The 19,788-nt window shown below is 39.2% G+C and overlaps 1 protein-coding gene across 41 annotated transcripts in view; it reads right to left on the reverse strand.

The window, feature by feature from the left end:
* ARPP21 (cAMP regulated phosphoprotein 21) overlaps positions 1-19,788 on the reverse strand; it is a 153,021-nt gene that overhangs the window by 14,270 nt on the left and 118,963 nt on the right. Inside the window, exon 20 of one of the 41 annotated variants that reach the window (XR_011496298.1) lies at positions 3,245-3,321. The exons of the other annotated variants lie outside the window; for them this stretch is intronic. The gene's annotated coding sequence lies outside the window, so the exon portion shown is untranslated. The remainder of the gene's footprint in view (positions 1-3,244; positions 3,322-19,788) is intronic. 41 annotated transcript variants of the gene reach the window in all.

Below are 19,788 nucleotides of genomic sequence, written 5' to 3' on the forward strand. Positions count from 1 at the left end.
AAATAAGCCAACAAACGAAAACCTGAAGGAAAAGAATGAAGAAGCAATGTACTCAGAATAGAGAGCCCAAAGCCCTGCCAACGCGTGAGGGGCTGCAGAAGGGAAAGGATTTATCACCGTTGCAGCAGAATAAAGAAAAAGTTGACCAGTTGTCAACTGCTTTCTCTTATCCCCTTTGCCTCTGGAAAAAAGAAATCCCTTCTAGCAGCCAATCAAGAGGGCACAGCACAGAGGGAGACAGGCATAGGTCTAAAAAAGGAAGGGCGGAAGAAATGTGGGAAGGAGCTGGAAAAGGGAGTGGGAGAGGGAAGGACAAACGAATCTGAAAGAGATGAAGTTTGGCATTCTCAAATCTATCTGCTAGCATTTGGTGAGGCGTCTGGGAAACCAAACCAGCTTTTTGGAGCTTCATCTTGTTTAGGACATAACTATGAGTTTGCTAACCAATGGTTATGCTCCCTTGAGGCTGCTCCCTTGTCACTCAACCTTCCTTTGGCCTGAAAGAACAGCGAACAAGAAATCTGGACCTCACCTGCTTTCCCTGACAGCGGAAATTCCTAGCTTTCAGCTTTTCCAAGATGAAATTCCTAGCTTTTTAGGAAATTCCTAAATTTCTAAAATTTCTGAGCTTTTCTCTGCTTGGCCCCCAGTAAGCCTGCAGTCATTCAACCGGGCTGTGAACAACGGAGCAGGAGCTCTCCTGGTCCAACAAGCTCTGGGTGATAAGGCCGAGGCTTACAGGGCCAAGAAGCACTTGCACAGGATCACACACAGAATTTCTCATCAACCGGGGACTAAATCCCATTTTTCTGTTGGTGGCTTCATCAGCATGCATGCTCTAGATCTTCTTCCAAATAAGACAGATTGGAGGGAAGATTTTTGTTTCCTAAATGTTCACACTATGGAATTGTGTTATGTTGGTAACTGTCCACATGTGTTCCAGAATTGAAAAGAAGGCCATTTCCTTTCCACACGTGTGTCAGCTCTGCTGTTATTACCAACAGCTTGGTGAATACAACTTGTGTACATGAACTGCAGTTCACCTAGCCTGTCTTTAGTAGCTACCAGCAGACTCTTTTTTTTTTTTCCCCAACAGATTCTTTTAAGGTAACACACAGTAGGGCATTAAGGAGAAATAAAATAGAAGTTTTGGAGATTCAAGGAATTTATAATATAATGAGCTACAAAAACCAGAATCAAACCATCTCTTTCCTAACTATCAGCCCAGCTATATCCCAATGTTTACCAACAGGCAACATTCTGAGGCGGTCACATAGTGGGTAAGTATAGACCACACACCTAGTGATTCAAACCAGGAAAAGCAAGCATTCTCCTTTCTTCATCCAAGCTAGTAGTAACATTTATTGCAGGTATTTCACTGTATTAACTGAGCTAAGCACTTTATGAAGTGGGTACAACTGTTATTTTCATTTCATAGAGGACAAAAATGAAGCACAAGGAATTGAATATATTGCTTAGGGCCACACATCCAAGAAGTGCTAGAATTAAGACACTACTGTTCTGCTGATTTCTTCCCCACCACCTCAGGGCCCTGGCAGGCAACAGAATTCCACTCAAATGATTTATCTGAAGAGATAGTAACAAAGAGAGCATTGCCCAAATGAGTAGGCAAGTTAATGGACCACCAAATAAGTGAGGCATCCAGAGCCTAATAACTGGATACTGTGGGAAACTGTTTTCTTCCTTCACCCGAAGGTCTTAGGAGAAGAGCCAGTGCTGGCAGAAGCCAGTAAGAGCTGAAGGGGCCGGCCGTCTGGAGAACCAACTGCATCCCAAGGCAGGGAGGAAGGGCTAAAGAGATTCTGATCTCTCTGTCTTTGCCTTCTGATCTCTAGCTGCTGAAGCCTTCCACTACCACCTTCCAAAACCCGTCTGGAAGTCACAGGGCAAAGGAGTCTAAGAAATGCAGTCTGGGGTCAGAAGAAAAGGACAGAGAATGGCCATGTGATGGGAGGAGAGGCCAGCAGAATAACCAGCACATTCCTCCTCTTCAAAGATTACAAGCAATACATTCCTGTCAGCCAGCATTTCCCAAACTACTGAGTCAACCTGCTCAAGTGAAGATTTTAAAAAAGAGTTGGATAGAGGCCAGCCCAGTGGTATAGTGGTTAAGTTTGTGTGCTCTGCCTTGGCGGCCCGGGGTTCACAGGTTTGGATCCCCAGTGCAGACCTATACACTACCCATTAAGCCATGCTGTGGTGGCATCCCACATACAAGATATTACAGATGTTAGCTCAGGGACAGTCTTCCTCAAGCAAAAAGAGGAAGATTTGCAACAGATGTTAGCTCAGGGTCAATCATCCTCGCAAAAAAAAAAAAGTTGGATGATGATTTTAGCAGAGTATTGTCTCTTGGTTTTACATATCTTTCTTTTCCCTCCAGAAATTATCCTTTTTAACACTTGATAATATGTCAGACTGAGCACTTAGCATGACTGCTCTGGCAATTAAGTAAATGTTAACTCTCAAATTTATATGTTATTAGACATTAGGGCAGAATATTTGACTCTTTGCCCTAGTGCTTGCCTTTCCATTTTGAGGAAATGGCAACATTTTTAGGGAATTGATCATAACTTAGGATGTACTATTAAGTAATGTTACTGTTTAAGTATCCTGTAGGGCAAAGAAAAAAAAGTTAAATTATGATTCAACTCAAGCGGTACTACTCATTCTGTTGAATTTGACATTTTCCTTTACTGGCTGCAGAACCAGATGGCTGAGATCAAACGGAAAGCGATGGGTGAAGAACATTTCAGGGGAAATGAAAAAGAAAAAAGGAGGATCTAGTTTGTTTCGACAATGACCCTAACTGATTCTTGCATTCCCCAAGCATATTTGGTTCAGAAAATGCTCTGCTGTAAATTAGCCTCAATTTTAGTATCTCTAGCCATAATTTTTTCAGATATTTAAAACAACTATCAGCAAGATGAAATGGTATGAAGGAATATTTAAATGAGACTTTGAATAAGCGTTCTGGTGTTAAATCTGAGTTTCTGCTTCTTAGTGGAAAAATCACAGGTCCTGTAATCAGACAGACCAAGGACTAAGTGCTATCTATCCCATCCTGGCTCTGTGATTGCACAAAGTTATCTCAAGTCTTTGAGCTTTGTTTCGCTTGCCTATTAACTGGGGCCTAATAATTCCCAACTTCCCAGGGCTTTTGTGAAGGTCAAGTAGATATTGGGTAATGTGACTAACATGTTCTTCAGCATGTGGCACTTACTGCATGGTCGTTGGCATTTGTTTCCACCAAATGGTGCTCTGTAAATGGGAGTATTTCCACTCCCTCCAGAATTGTACCTTAAATGAAGAACAAACTGGGTGTTGATAACAGTACCAGGATAGACTTCACTTGCCAAAAAAAAATCCTGGAACTGCTCCTTCTAGCTGACAATGTTCACCCAAATTTCCTACGAGCCAAGGCACATTCATTACGTGCAATTCACATGGACATGACCATGGGTCATGCAATGATTGCGCTCTTGGACCATGTGCAAAGTGTAATCTCTAGCAGCAAAAAGCAGCAGAAGCAGCTCAGAACGTGAAGCACCAGTATAGCAGGGACTGGAAAAGGCAAGCTGGTCATAACCAGGGAGCAGATTTCCCTGGACATGTGGAAAGGTATGTGAGCCCAGACACCAAGCACTGGTGGAACACTGATTTCTTGGTTGTAACTTTATGACAGCCAGGGTGCTGTTTTCTTTAGTTAGAGGCTCTACCCCGTGTTTATCACCAAAGACTCAGAGAAATGTGAGGCCTCCTTTTGTTCCCATAAAAGATACAAACCCAGTTCCCCTCTGTCTCCTGTCTCCTAATCAAGCTATGCCTGCACCTCCCACAGGCGACATTGCTCCCCCTGATCAGAGCACTCAGGAAAAGGAGAGCTCCCCTTCATCTAAAGCTGTCTTGGAGCAAAAGAGTGCTGAGTGCACCTTGGGTTCAAGCAGGTGTCTTTGGATCTTTTTCAGGAGACATATTAAATGGAGCCCCCCATCATCACATCAAAGATAAGATACAAAGCTGTGGTCCCCTCCTCTGCTTCTGCTGGCCAGCTGGCTGCTCTCGCTGAGGGCCCAGTGCCCAACTTGTCAGACTATTACAATGCTTCCCAGTGCCTAGAACCCCTGAGATCTTTGCAGAGAGACAGAGACTCTTCCACCTTATGAATATTTCTAACCTAACCATTTGGTACATTTTTTTGTTAGATGATTAAGCAAGTGATTTTTAAGGGAAAAAAGTATAACATTTTCAATTAACATATTAGTGATTATATTATAGCATTTTTTTCAAATGCAACATTTTATAATATTCAAGACCAATTTGGACCAATATGGACCTATTTTACCTTTTCCCATTGAACAAGTGACACATGATGTTCCATTTGCTTTCCATTTAACTACGTGAGGGAAAAAATCATGATTTGTCAACAAGTATCTTTTGAAATATTGTGCTTGGGGACCAAATGAATAATAAAATGGACATTTAAGTTAAAGACATATTAAAGTCCCCAAATAGATTTTAAAAATGCTTTTTGAAAATCTTACACTTTATGCATTAAAAATCAACAGGCTGCTTTTGATGATTTGTGTGTTTTGTTTCTAATTGATGAGATAAGGCAAATGGATTCATGCTGCTGACTGCAAGTGCTTATCCACAGAAAACACATTGTAGATAACAGATAGCCTTTATTCTTCTAAACAAAAAAAAAACAAATTGGACACAAATGTCACTAGTTTCCTCTTTTAAACTTTGGAATGTATTTATTTATTTTTAATCACTAGTTCGTATTTAATATACATTGGCTAAAGGGGCACAAAATGAGATTAAAATCTATTTCCCTCATTTCTAACTTTTCCTTAAAATAACAGACGCAGATTTTGTGGTTATATATAGGGTGACGGTATGTTTTTATTAATGCCTGTTGTTCTAGTGTAATTAAGAACAGTCTTCCTTTTCACTCTCAAATGTGTACGGATTCAGATGATAGATTGTACAGTTACTGTATATACGTATATATAGGTACAAACGTACATGGTAACTGGACAATATATATGTATATACACACACAGATACACATGCATAGATATGTTTACATACACACACGTGTGCTTTTGTCTACGTATGCATGTATATATATGTATATGTATACACAAGTATACTTCTTTTCTGAATATTCAAGATTTTATTGAAATGAATTTGGAGAAATGTTACTCTTCTAGTGCTCCTCATAAAGCGCATTGCAACATTTGCTGTCCTTTCCCTTCCTATCTTTAAGCAATGGTCCATTAAGCATATAAATTAAGCAATGTGTGCCTTAGAATTAAAACAGTTTGGCTGATAACTGGGTTCAAAGCCATGTCAAAAGGAATGAGTGACTGAGTCATGGTCTCTCTCTCATCCAGTCTCTATTGACAGCCTCCCACTCAGTGCACGTCTCTAGAATTCTTCTTTAAGGGGGTGGGGAAGCATGCTAGAGTGGTTATATTAATTTGATGTATTAATCTTCTTTAAATGGACATATTTACTGTTTTTAACAGCAGGAACTCTCCAAAATCTTAAGTCCACATTTTGGGAATTGCAGCTTAATTTTCTCACTAATCTCTGACAGGGGGAGAACAGGGCAATGAAACAATAGGCCCTACTGAGAATGTTTATTGGTCAAGGGCACTGACCATTTCACAATTACACAGCAGTATGGATCACATTGAAAATCTGATGAAAGTCTTGAACTCTAATTCAAGTCTGTTGTACCCAGGCACATACAAAAAACATTTTGCATAAAATTTCCCTGGTTTCGGGAACTCCAGAAACCCAGTCACAAAATTCAGAATTTAAAACTCCTGACCTAGCAGGGGAGATGGGCAATTCTCACTCTTTATCATTCAAATATAACACAATTCAAATGGAGTCCACTTCTCAATATACTCCTCCAGCAAGATTCTAAGTGTTAAAAAAGGAGTGGAATGGAGGGAGGGAGGGCTTGGAATTCACAAGGAATAAATTTGCATTGATGAAGAGCAATTTAATGTCACTTAGACAAGTTCAGCCATCTGTGACTGATCCAAGAGACACTACCAAAGAAGTAAGATGCTCCTTTGAGAGGTCTTTGTGAATTGAGTATGGGAGGGAAGTTGTCCTGTTATGGACATCCCAGTATAAAGTATATCATTTAAAATGCTTCTCATTTAGTAATATTTTCAGCCATGTTCTTTTTAAACTGCTTGTCCTATGGGAAGTCCTTTTTCATCCGTTATTAAATTGGTAGGCACATACATATTTGGGGGATGTTCTCCATCTTACCTCAGCTCCACTCACAAGGTTAGGCTTTTGTGCCTTGCCATCAACATGACTGTCTAACAGCAAAGGCAGGACACAGACACTCTCTTACAAAAGTGTTTGATTAAAATGGAGTCAGCAGAACCTCCCGATAAAAACATTAGCTTAGCTGACACTGTGCCTTCATGACGCTGCCAGGGAACACAAACCTACAAATGCCCACACATAAAGAGATGGAGCCAAAGATACAGCAGAGCACAGTAAATTAGTTTCATTATTAACTTCCTAAGAAACACATAGAACAGTTTCTTTTGAGAATAAAATTTTAATTAAGGAAAGTTGGTATTTCAGCAGGCAGGGGCCTTTGGAAAGCTTATATGATGAAATTTCATGACTGGTAACTCCTAAGTGGCCTGGCATTATTAACAAGATCATGATGAAGGACATAGTTGAGCAATTTAAAAATAGATGATTACAACTGCTTTATCTAGGTGTGAAAGAGCTGCTATTTGATATCTAATCCCTTTGACTATACATCTAATGATGTCTCAGTGGATGCAAACATTGCCTCCTGAGATGGGTAAAAACATTCTAAGCAAAGATGATTACTGTTTTATTTTGTAGGCACAAACTGTCAGGTCATGAGAGGTAATATATTATAATAAAGCGCCAGCCTTGGGAGACAGACTCCTTGTATATCCTAGAGCAGTTACTTTCCCTTGCCAAACCTCTATTTCCATCATCTGTAAAATGGGGAAGGTGGTACAACTGATGACAGCAGTCTCATAGGAATGGGGTGAGGATTAAGTGGTGCCACACCTGTAAACACACTGTCTGGCATGTAGAAAGCACTCAACTGACTTTTATTTATAACTTTAAAAAATGATTTGAAGTTAGAAATTCACTTGCTAAGAGAACATCACCCCCAGGATTTGCCCAAAAGGCATCACACTCTAATAATATGCTTTATCCTCAAGACGATGTACTTTTTACTTATTTTTCAAGACAGTTTTGAGTCCTATGAATAATAAGAAACTCAATGCTTAGGCTGAAGATATGGCTAAGAAAGCCATTTTTAAAGTACGAAATCCTTTTTAATCTCACTTCAATAAAAAGTAAAATATCCATGAGGAACAGCCTGCTGTAGGCAAAAATAATTTCAGTCTAATACTGCCAGGCTCTGTTACAGAAGTGCACTTCTGGAAGAGCAGCTGATCCAGGCTCCAGCTCGCACCCTGCTCTCGGAGGCTCACATCGACACATCAACCCAGGCAAAGCCTGTGCAGCTGTTCTCAGGCATCCAAAGCCCTTTAATTTATCTGCAACGAAGAAATCTGTGATCACCACACAGATGATTGCCCAAAATAAAGTGGAATAAAAAGAGAGGAGGATTATATCTTGTAGAGGGAAATTCACTGGACTGGAAAGAAAACAGGTTGGCTTTGAAAAAGGCATAATGGAAATGTGATACAAACTCTGAGACTGTGCAGACCACCCAGGAGGATGCTGCCTCACTTCTGGATGCAGAACACATACTCCATCTCTGAAACGAGGACGCTGTACCGACCACTGACCAATTGTTGGGCAAGCTGAACTTTAGCTCACAAATGTCCCTCAGTTGTACGGATCTGAGCAAGTGACTTCACCACCCTTGGCCTTCATTTCTTCATCATCAATATGACTGTAAAGCTAGAATCCTGAGCTAAAATATATCTGTTTAGGATCTCGTCTAACATTCTAAAGTTTAAACAAGATTGCTTTAAGGAAATTAAGTTAATTTACAATTAATTTACTTAATGTACAATTAAGTAAATAATTATTCTGACACAAACTTTTTAACCTCTGGAAGATGTTTCCCACTTAAATATCCTTTCTTTTTATCCCATTCCCAAGGATAGCTGATACTGATACTGGATACTTCAACGGATGCCCCCAAGTCCTTCAAATGAAACTTGTCAAATTCGTCAGAGGTTACCTTTCTGACTGGGTGCCATAATTAGCTGCAACCGAAATTAGAATTTTAGCGGCTTCAAACAACAGCTACATTTGCTACTTAAGATAACACTGAGTCTGAACCAAATCTGATATTAAGTTTGCTGGAAAAAAAGAAGAATCTTGCCTAATGTGAACTGAATTTTCACAGAGTCCATTAAGGTCAGTCCATATCAATATCTTTGGAGAGAAAACAAACAATTCAAAAATACCCTCTTGACCTGAACAGAGGATAGTGCAAAAGGCCTTTAAAAATATTTTGTTAATCTATACGACTATGAAAGGATTTTGAAAATCTCTTCTCTTCTCCTTCTTGACTACCATCCCTTAAAGAGACTGGTTTTTTGTGCTGTCTTCCTCATTGTTCCCTCTTTACTTCCTCCATACGCTCCATGAAGTTGCATTGCCTGCACACAGCAGATGCTTAATAAACGTATCGTTATTGTTGAACGGATGTTAATAGATAAAACAGCATTACTGCCTGATGTTAGGTAACATTTCACCTAGGCAGCTTGTTTCTAAAGAGTAGAACCCAAAGGCCAACAAGTAAAACAGGCAACAGCTACTAGTGTACACAGACCAGAGAAACTGATCTAAAGTCCAGCTGGGAAGAGCTGTGATCCTCACCTCGTCAGACTTCCTATCTGGCCAACGGTAACTCTAACTCCAAGCAAGAGGCAGTTTCCAACAAAAGTAAGAGGAAGGAAATTCTCTCCCAGTAGAGGCTCAGGTCACACACAAATAAACACTGTGGATTTGGGCAAAGCGTATAACTCACTATACCTCAGTTTCCTAGGTGAAAAAATGAGAGTACTTGGGGCTGGCCCCATGGCTGAGTGGTTAAGTTCGCGCGCTCCGCTGCAGGCAGCCCAGTGTTTCGTTGGTTCGAATCCCGGGCGCAGACATGGCACTGCTCATCAGACCACGCTGAGGCAGCGTCCCACACGCCACAACTAGAAGAACCCACAACGAAGAATATACAACTATGTACCGGGGGGCTTTGGGGAGAAAAAGGAAATAATAAAATCTTTAAAAAAAAAAAATGAGAGTACTTGATGATTCCTCCAGCTCCAACAACTCATGACCTTAATGTTTTGCAAATTATCCACAGGAATTCTCCCGCTTTACTTTAAGAATCTTGGCTCTTTAATGACGATTAATTAATTCTATCTGTCACACCAAAAAGCCATTCACTGACCACAATAGTATACAGTCGGCCCTCCGTATCCACAGGTTCCGTATCTCTGATTCAATCACCGCGGACCGAGTATGTACTACGTTTACGGTGTGCAGCTGGTTGAATCTGCGGGTGCAGAACCTGCGGTTGTGGAGGGCTGAGACCAAGGGATTTGAGCATCCGAGGCGTATCCGCGGGGGGTCCTGGAATCATTCCTCCAGGATACCGAGGGACGACTGTATTAGTCATATCCTCCCCGTTTCAGAAATCACATAAAGGACACAAACTATTACAGCATAAAGAATTGTGGCATGGGAATACAGTCAGCAGGCTACTGTTTATCATTTTAACATTTTATGTTTAATTCTTCTGCCTGGTATCTACCATGCTCAAAAATGATGCCCAGTAATTGTGGCACCAACAAAAGTTGGCCAAGTCACTACCCACTAGTGAAGACTCATAATCAAATATGTTCACACTTTTGAAGGCTGGGTGTTGTCCAAGCCATTCTTCAAGAGTCTTCTAAAAATGTGGGAGCAACTGTTTCACCGCAAACAGTAAATGCTGTCTGTGGTAAAAAGAACCACATGCTATCTCAGAATGCTCTGTCTCTAAATCATCAAGATAAAAGGCTGCAGTTTCAAGAGTAGAGGCAGCTTGAGCTATAAAAGCAACAAATGGTTCCCCAGAATAAGACAGCTGAACCATTTTACTAATCTTACTAACAGATACCCTGAAAGAAACCACCATTGGTATAACCAAGTTCTTTACTCTTTCCTAGCCAAGCTGGTGAAAAGAAATGAGTAATAAGGGTAATTTCAGACATCCAAAAGACTATAGATGTTCCTTATTTAAGAGAATTTAGAAGCCTGATTTGGGGCTATGCTGGGAAGAAAAGCATAAAAAAAACAAAACCCGAGTTTGATTTTAATCCCAGAGACAACAAAAAAAGAAGCATATTTCAGATGAGTATTTTGCAGTTAATAAATGGTTGAGAAGCTTTCTAGCTGCCTTTAGATTTTCATTGTTGTAACAGGTTCTATTAACCGTGACAACCTAGCACATTTAAGTAGTGAGTCACGTGGATTGTGAAATGTCTCCTTAATGAGCTCACACTCCCACAGAGTTGCACACCTTTTATTTTTGTAGTCAGAGGTAAACTTTTGTCAATTTTCAAGTCAAACCACCATCTGCCCATCTAAGCAACACCTCTACTCCCACGCTACATTTCCATAACAAATAGCCTTTTTTGTTTCTTATTGAGGTAGTATGGCTTTGGCTACAGAAATGTATACTTTTCTAGGCAAGTGGCAAAGAAAGTTTGCCCCAAATTATCATCAGAGGCCTGGATAGAGGCCTGGAAGGAGGATAGAGATTGTCCCAGCACAACCAGCCTAAGACTAGCAAGGAATAAAAGTGTAATCTGACAAATTATTACTCATTGCAATGAGGGAGGCCATACGGCAGAGGAACTATAGGGTGTCTCACCTACAAAGGACAGAGGAAAATATAGGGTTTTCATAGGGATGTTTAGATGGCATTTAAGCGAAGAGTTTTAACAGGTTTAGAGCAAAGCAGTGCTGTGTCAAGGAGTCAATATCCCATCTGGGCTGCATAGTGGACCCAGGAGCCTATCTCCTTTGGAAAGTTAAGATAGATCTAGAATGTTTGGTCCAGGAACACCCATCTGTACCCCTCCATGTGGACTGTTAACCGAGGCTGCTTCTCCGCATTACACTGACTTAGGTATTCCAGGTGCAAGTGGGAAATTTTATTGTTAATTGATTTAACTTCAAAGAGCAAAGTTTAACAGTTCGTTATTTAAGAAGACAAGACTTCTTAGAGAATAAGAGAGTTGTAGTCACTCAAATAAGGGGACATTGTGACACTGTACAGCTCCAACGTGTCCTTAGATGACATGTTTCCCCTTTACGTTGCTCCTGCTGTTATCTGTGTCTGTTATTCCAGCCTGATGAATGGCTACACAAACTTTTACTTTCTCAGGCTGAGTTAATTTTTACTTTCTCAAGATATAGATATATAATCATATAGAAATAAAGAGAGAGCAAGATAGAGAGAGTGTGTAATTTCTTCAAGGATTATCGATAATCATTTCCCTTTACCTTCCACTTAGGCTTGACACAAGTTGATCTCCCAAAGGAGAAATTCCTTTATTCTAGCCCTTTCTCATTTCCAAAACGTTCCTAATTCTTTAGGAAACTATGCCTTTAAAATGAACTTATGATATTGAAAAATATCATGCCAATATTTAAAGAACATAGTGACAACATGACAATAAATTGCAACCATTTAATGATAAAATAATTAGAGTAATAATACTGTAATATTGTAATAATTTAGAAAAAGGATGCAGGTGGCCTTTCAGTGAAAGGACAAATAAATGAGAGTGAGTCATGCTCAATTAAGCAATTGAAAAAATGTAAAACTCCACATACAAAAATGGAATTTTTAGTAAAAAGCAAATTTGTGAATGGGATTTCACATAGAATCATTGCCAATTGAGTTTCCAAACAGTCATCCATGAACACATGCTATTTTTCATTGTATTGCTCTTTTCTTCAAAGATATACTGTTATTAAAATTAATCATATTACCATAAACCAACTCTCAGTTGTTACTCTTTTTTAAATGGCTATTTGTGAAATAGTGGTAGTCCCATAAATAATTAGTTTTCTTGAAAAGGAATCACTAATATCTCAGCATTTGGCAATGCCCCATGTTTTGTGAAAATGAGTAAATCTTCCAAAAATGATGCTTCTCCTTCCACTTAAACTGTTTGGAGCTGAATTTGGCAACTGAATCCATTCTGGGGAAGAGGAAACCAGTTCCCTTCCATGGACTCAAAGTTGGGAGTGAGAGCCTGGGAAAGAGAAAACAGGAAGGAGAGAGGCAAAATTCTCCCTACTCAAAACAGTCAAGAATCTGAGTCCCATGCACCTCCACCCTTTTCGTCCTTTACTGCACACACACACACACACACAGGAATGCATGGGCCTGGAGCAGAGTATGAGCCTAGAGCTAGGGTGGGTTTGCTTAGGCTAGACGTCAGAGAGGCAAGGAGATGGCTGGTGGAGCCAGAAATTGTATAAGAGAGTGGGGGTAAAGAGAAGATGAAAATCATGCAGTGCATCCTTATTAAACTGGGGATGATGGGAGAGTTGTGATGCTCACTTGAACACTGAGGTTTAAGGATTGTTTAAGGGGTAGGATGGGACCACTACCTAGAGTTTGGGAAACACTGGTTTAGAGATTCTATAATCAGGCATGAAGAAGGGGTTTATGAAGTTCTTAATAATTGCCAGTGGGTAGTTTACTATAAAAACAAACAGCATTGCAAACTTCAAGAGATGAGTGGAAAAATCTAAAATTCCATGACAGGACATATAAGTCCCCTCTTGATAATAAAGGCAGACAGAATGAAAGCTAATTCAAATATCATAATGTGCATGGGAAAACACTTGGCTTTGAAACAAATAAATTAGTTTCTAATTATAAAACCTGGCTTCTTTATAGATATTGTTTTCTCTGCTTGGAATGAACTAGTGAGGCAATTACCAACAAAAGTGTTTTCTTATCACGTGAGAAGTGATGGCAAATTAGTTGTAAGTATTTAGCAGTTTTTCAGTCAAGCCAATAAAAAAAGAACACACTTTATTGTCCGTCATACTGAATAGAGTCCTGAAAGAGTATTAAAATTAGATTATGCTTTCCTTATTGGGAACTTCAGACATAATATTGTTATGTAATACATTTTCCCTCTCAGGAGTTTAAAGGGTTCAGATCAGGTTTGAAGTCGGGTTTGGATACTGTGAAATAAAGAAGAAATTGGAAGTTAGTCCCAGAGATCACATTGGGCAAAAATTTAATTCTGCAGCCTGATTTATTGGAGTAGCTGTGTATAGAGTCATCGACAGAGATGAATATTTGTTAAACATCAGGTTTCCCCATCTCATGCATGGCAGACCCGACAGGAACCATTGTGCTTAGTTCTATTTCTTTGCGGACTGGTTTCACTGAGACACTGGAGCAGTAAAGAGCTAAATGAAGTTTAACCTCAAGTGCAAGCATTTAATGCCCACATCATTATAGTAATAATAAATAAATGAATGGCTACTATAAAAGAAGCGGGATAAAAATTGCCCCATTTCTTGGTGAAGTTACAGGATTTCCTTGGAATTCTTCCTTGCATCTTAAAAAATATGTACATATGTGTGTGTATATATGTATATGTATATATATGTGTGTATATATAGACACACATGTATAAAATGAGCTTCCTAATTTTATTTTAGGAAATGGGTTATGATGCATTACAATTTACACAAATAAAAGTCTTGGAGGAGCATTGCAGCTATAAAGCATGAAGATAACTTATTGTTCTGGCAAATGATAAAACTGCTTACAGTGGCAGCTGTGATTTATTGAAGCAATTCAAATACACTTGGAAAGTATATTAGCTTTGCCTCTGCCCACAAAGGGCGCATTTGAGCAGGGCAGGACACTCCGGTGATAAATTACAGACCAGATCCAAGTGAAGGCAATTGGCACATCAAATGCCTAAAGGCTCCAAATTATAGCAAGAATGTGCTTTCCATGATAATCCCTCACATTCAGTGGCATCTAGGGTAGGCAAAGAAACAAATTAGTGCCTGATTGTTTTATTTTGTGATAGTGTTTTAAAAACCAAAAAACACAAAGCTTCTCTTGTTTTCATCAGTAAAGAAACTGGCCCCTCCAGACTGCATTCAACGTTACCTTAAGCGTGTGTGCCATTAAAATTACAACTGGAGGAGATTTACAAATTGGTTCCAGAATGGAACCTGGCAGAGCCATGTGCCTACATTTTACCAAAGAATCCAAAATGTCCAGTTTCTTCTTTAAAGAATAAAAACATGACTCTAGCTGTGTGACAGGTATTTAAAACCCAGAGAGTTAAATTTCTAGTAGAAGATCGCTGAATGGAACATTTCACTGCATTGGCTGTTTGATACGTCCCATAAGTAGAAAAGAGGTGCCTTAAAATAGAAAGTCTTCAGAATCAGTGCCCATTTCTTCTGCAGGCTCTGTGAGGTACCCAGAGCTACATTATTCATCAGTCATTGCTCTCTATGTATCAAACCCTCACTAAGTGCAGTGATTATAACTAAGCAATTTACTTTCATTACTGCGTTTAAGCCTTGATGAGCTAGTCCTAGGATTGTCTTCATTTTACAGATGAGAACACTGAGGCAGAGTGGTTAATCTGTTCAAGGTCCCACAGCTATAAATGGCAGAGATTTGAAACCAAGTAGTCTAACTCCTTAGTTATTATTGGTAACCATTCCATCATATAGGATAAATTACTTATATGTAGTAATTACTGAGGCCAATCTATTTAAGAAGACTAATTTTTATCTTTTCCATCTTTCTCATTTTTGATCTCAGGAGGAGGAAACTACTCACATTTAATTACTTTAATAAGCTACTGAAAGCATTCTACTTTCATTTACATTTTCATGTCACCTCTTTGTTTTCTTGGAATGGGTAAGCTTTGTTCCTTGGCAAGAAAGCATGCAAAATTGTATCCCAGCTATGCCCAACTGACAAGGAGGATTGCTGGTTGATTTCAGCACACTGATGCTTCACTTATGCAATAAACCGAAGGATCCAGAGCAAAAGAGAGGATCCTGTTAACTGCGTGTTCCAGCATCTCTGTACTAAACCCCACATTTTCGTTCTTAGCTAAGCTTCTTAGCTATCACTCAGAATCAATCTCAGACATGTTTCTAACAAGCTTTGTTATCACTCTCTCAACCCAAATCAGAGGAGAAGAAAAAAAAAATGAGGCCAAGGCAATCTTGCTTAGAATTTGACATTTTGACAGACATAAACCAGGAAAAAGAAGTGTAGTCTTGGGATATTTAAGGTAAGAACAAACAACGTTATGTTCAGTTTATGTACTCTTTTCAGTAAAGTGGGAAAGTGAAATCACTTCTGCAAAATTTAAGTGCAATTACTTAAAAGGATAATTTTTATTTTTTTTTGTAATTTACCTAAACAGAATTTTTCCTGTCCTTCAGCAATAGTGTCTACATGAAACAATAATGTATTTCTTGCGATTTTAAATTCTGACGTTGTAACTTTGTATTTAATCAATAGAACATGGAGAATTACTTCAGATCTTGAGAAGTCAAGAGGTTTTGGAAATAATGAGTGTTCAAATTCCTTGCAGTAACTCAATAGGTAATTAAAAATCTTCTATAGACTGTATATCTATGCATATATATATAGGCAGTTTCCTATCTTTCATATACAAACAACAGAATTGTAATTTTTTAGTAAAAGTGGTAGATGTACATTTATTGCTTCACAACCATTTAGAAAAACAAAATGCATATATACGTAAACAGAGAACTAAAACCCCCACAAAACACTATCTAGGGTCTCCTTTTTCCTCAGTAATTCTGTGCTGTTACTGACCTCCTTTGTGACCAAAGAAAACTATGCTTGAGAGGGTCGCCTAGAGTCAGGGCTGCAGGTGTGCCACGTTCTGAGTTCAATGTCTGACTCCCCCACCCCCCGTCCCCCCCCAGCTGTGTCCTAAGTCACTATCTCCCCACAGGGATGACAGAGGAACGTTTACAAGGATCCAAATTTAACCTAGAAGGCAAGGGGCACATATCAGCCCTTGCAGAGAAAAAAAGAATACATGGAGAAAAACAAACCCTGCTAAAATCTGTCGTCACACCACTTTATGTTGTTCACAACTATTACATTGCTAGTGCAAGCCATCAGCTTTTAAGATCAAAGCTAAGATGTTAAAAGTAAACATTTCAAAAAAAGCTATTATTTATCATGCAAAAGTATGCAGGTCATACAGTGATAGTTTCTCTCCACAAATATACGTCTAAGAGTTTTCACATGGACTAAAACTATTATTTTTCATCAATCTTATATTTTTTTAGTGTACCAACAAAAGTTAAAAGCTTTACCACATTCTTCTGTGGGACAAGAACAAACACTAACATTTAATTTCCTAAAACAAGATACATTTTTTATCATTTATTTACTATTATTTGTTTGTTAAATTTATTATTAAATTTTTTAATTACCTTTTTACTTTAGTCATCCTTAGCAATTCAACCCCCTTTGAAAGTCATCTTTGGACTACAAAAGAATCATTAGCAAAATTTTACTGTTAGTGAACAATTTCTGAATGTTTCCACAAATATTAGAAGGTGATGGAAAATTTGGAAATGATACCACTTAACATGTGATTTCTATACAGGTATTGTGGAATGCCCCTATCCAGGCCTCTAAATTGTCACTAAAGTCAGCTGTGACTTCAAACTCAAGATTAATGTACTATATTCAGTTCTATAAAATTTATTAGATTTTATGATGATCCTTAAAGACTTGTGATTGCCAAAAACAGAACCGCTGCATGATCATTTTAGCGAATGTCCAAGCTCCACGTGGTCCCATGCGATCAGGTAACAGCTCTTCTCCTTAATAGATGTGATTGTATCGCGAAAAGCGTGGTGGGAAAGGCAGCCATTACTCAGCTCCTCACCCCTCATGCGGCATGTTGATGAGAGACAGGTGGATGTCACCCACATATCAAGACCTTTAAACAACTTTAACAGACGCACAAACTGCAGTGCTAGGCGGTCCTCCACAAGATTTCAAGTCACAATAGAGTGTTGACTCACTTACGAGTTATCCTGGGCTATGGAAGAATCTCACCTTCCCCCAAGAATGTGATTTGAAGGGAAACACCCAAGAGGGGTGAAAATGAGGCGAGTGGGAGGAGAACTACTAACCAGAACCCTTGGGATCTTAATGCACCTGAAGCATGTCATTTAATTATATTAGAGAACTTTTGAGAAGTTTCCTCAAGTCTAGCTGTGGAATGATATTCTTAAAAAGACACACAGAACCAGCCATCTTAGACCTCTGTCCAGGGAGATTTCCTCAACTATGTCTGATTGTGTGGTCCTCTATTTGTGTCCCTTACTGAGGCCTTTGCTTCAGTTCTCCAGTGGTTATTTCAAAAGGCCAAAGTATCTCAGAGAACCTAGTCTGTCTGAGCATTAGAATCAGTAACTTTTAATAAAAGAAGTCATTGAGGGGCAGTGCAGAAATGACTCCTCCCCACCAGAATTGAGTTAATCCTGGGGAATGAGGACGCTTTAGAATTTACTTGGCTCCAGAGGACGATACTGGTTTTAAACTTCTGGCCATCAGGATTTAAAATACGTAATGAAATAACTAATTTTTGGAAAAAAGTAATTATGTGTAAGAATAATGATATAAATTCTGTAAGCATGTGTGTGTGAGGGTGTATGGGTGTTGAGGGCTCTGCGTTTGGAAAAAGCTCTTTGTTATCTAAACATGTTGTAAAATCACAACAGGTTTGAATGGATTCGTGCATGGGTGGTGCAAATGGCTTCAGTGTGGGATGACACCAGGTCTGTGTCTCCAGATATCCCTGGATTTCTGCCTGGTCCTCTTAGGGGCTCAAAACACATTTGCCGAATAAATAGATGCTGGCTACAGAACTGGTGTTCTGCTTTCACTGGGAAATTAAGCTTGTAGAATAGAACTCATGATAGACCCTGAACGAATTTTTTGCTCATGGCATTCAAGTCATTGGCGGTTGTAGTGCTAATCTTCCCAGTCTTCACGTACTGGAAATCCATGATGTCTTAGCTTCCACTTTCCACCATTTAATAACAAAGAATTGCATTGGTTCTTAATCTCAGTCAGATTATTTTTCCCTCAGAGAAGATTAAAATATGCCCTCTAAAAACAGTAGAACACCAATTTGGTGACAGCCTCAGTGGGACACCATGTGTATCAAGAGGAGGAGGTACAAGAAGGCTCTTCTCCAATAGAAAGTTCCCGTCTCTATGTGAGCGGTCACTGTATGACTGTATCATGTTACTGTACAAAGAAGAAACGCCCATGAAGGCACACAGGTCAAATGAGGAATTTATAAGTGGCTTTGCCTTATAAGTTGTCACAAATGCTGGCCAGATGTCACTTTTTTCATGTCCTTGCCTATATCTAACCATTCAGCAACCTCCTACTGTTAATCATCTCTGAACAACACATCCTTAAATATAGAGAAAGCAAACATTTGCTGTCTCAGATAGCATTCCTGACAACATAGACACCTTTGAAAATGTGGAAGGAAATTTGCACCTGATTTAAACCTGATGGTATCCTGCCCACGAGGATTCTTTAGAACATACGGAAGGAAATAAAAATCAGAAGAATTCTCAAAGTAGATTAGCTTTAGGCCACTGGTTCTTAAACATTAACGGCATATTAATTGCTTGAGAATGCATTTTGGAAAAGCGGATCTGTCTGAGCATTAGAATCAGTTATAGTTAGTTTAAAAAAAAAAGAGCTTTTAAAGAGACTGGGGAAATGTACCCTCCCCACAAAAACTGAGTAATCCTTGGGGAGAGATGGTGCTCAGCCCTCAGCAATTCAGGAAAATCCAGTTATCTGCATTTTTTATAAGCTCCCTTTTTCATCCTAATGCCAGCGGAACACCTCTTGAGAGACAATGATTTAGGAACTATGAAAGCTCATTTTTCCCATGGCTAATTTATATCACATCACCTTTTGTAAAGAAGAGTCTAATATCCACAGTTCAGTGAGAGGATTTTTAAAGTCTTTAAAGTTTCAGTTTGCTTTCACAATGCCTCCAAATTCTTCCAAGTACATAATATAATCCTAATCAATCAATGAAATTCATTTCAAGTCCCGTGAAGACCAGCAGACATCAAACTCCCAGCAGATTTATTTTTCTCCTTCCTACTTCTGCTTCCCTGCCTGTTAGCTCCCAAATAAAGCCATCTGTGGTGATTTCACAGAGGTTCTGGCTTCCCTGGAGACTCACATCCCCCAAACCCAAAAGAGGCTTCTGCTACAAATCTAGCAGAAAGAGCCAGATGGCAGTTGTCGTCGTACAAGTGCTGGCTGTCACCACCAGGCAAATGCACAGAATTCAAGTAGCCAGTCTTCAAGACATTACCACAGACCCTGAGCGCCACCAGTGTGAGCTGGAACAGGAAGAGAGCTCCCAGGATGCTGAGAGCTAGCATTACTTATTCACATAATTTATAGTCACTTACTGTCACCACAAACCAACAACAAAGGGGGAGAAAAGAAAAAAACAATCTATTGGTGTCTTTTTACTGTTTTTCACAACCTCTTGAATAACCCCTGGCATATCCTTTTTAGGTTTTTAATCTCCGTTTATAAACACATACACAGATACGGTGTAATGTTTAATATATACCTTCTAG

This window comes from Equus asinus, chromosome 21 (genome assembly GCF_041296235.1).
Source record: "Equus asinus isolate D_3611 breed Donkey chromosome 21, EquAss-T2T_v2, whole genome shotgun sequence".
Classification (NCBI taxonomy): domain Eukaryota; kingdom Metazoa; phylum Chordata; class Mammalia; order Perissodactyla; family Equidae; genus Equus; species Equus asinus.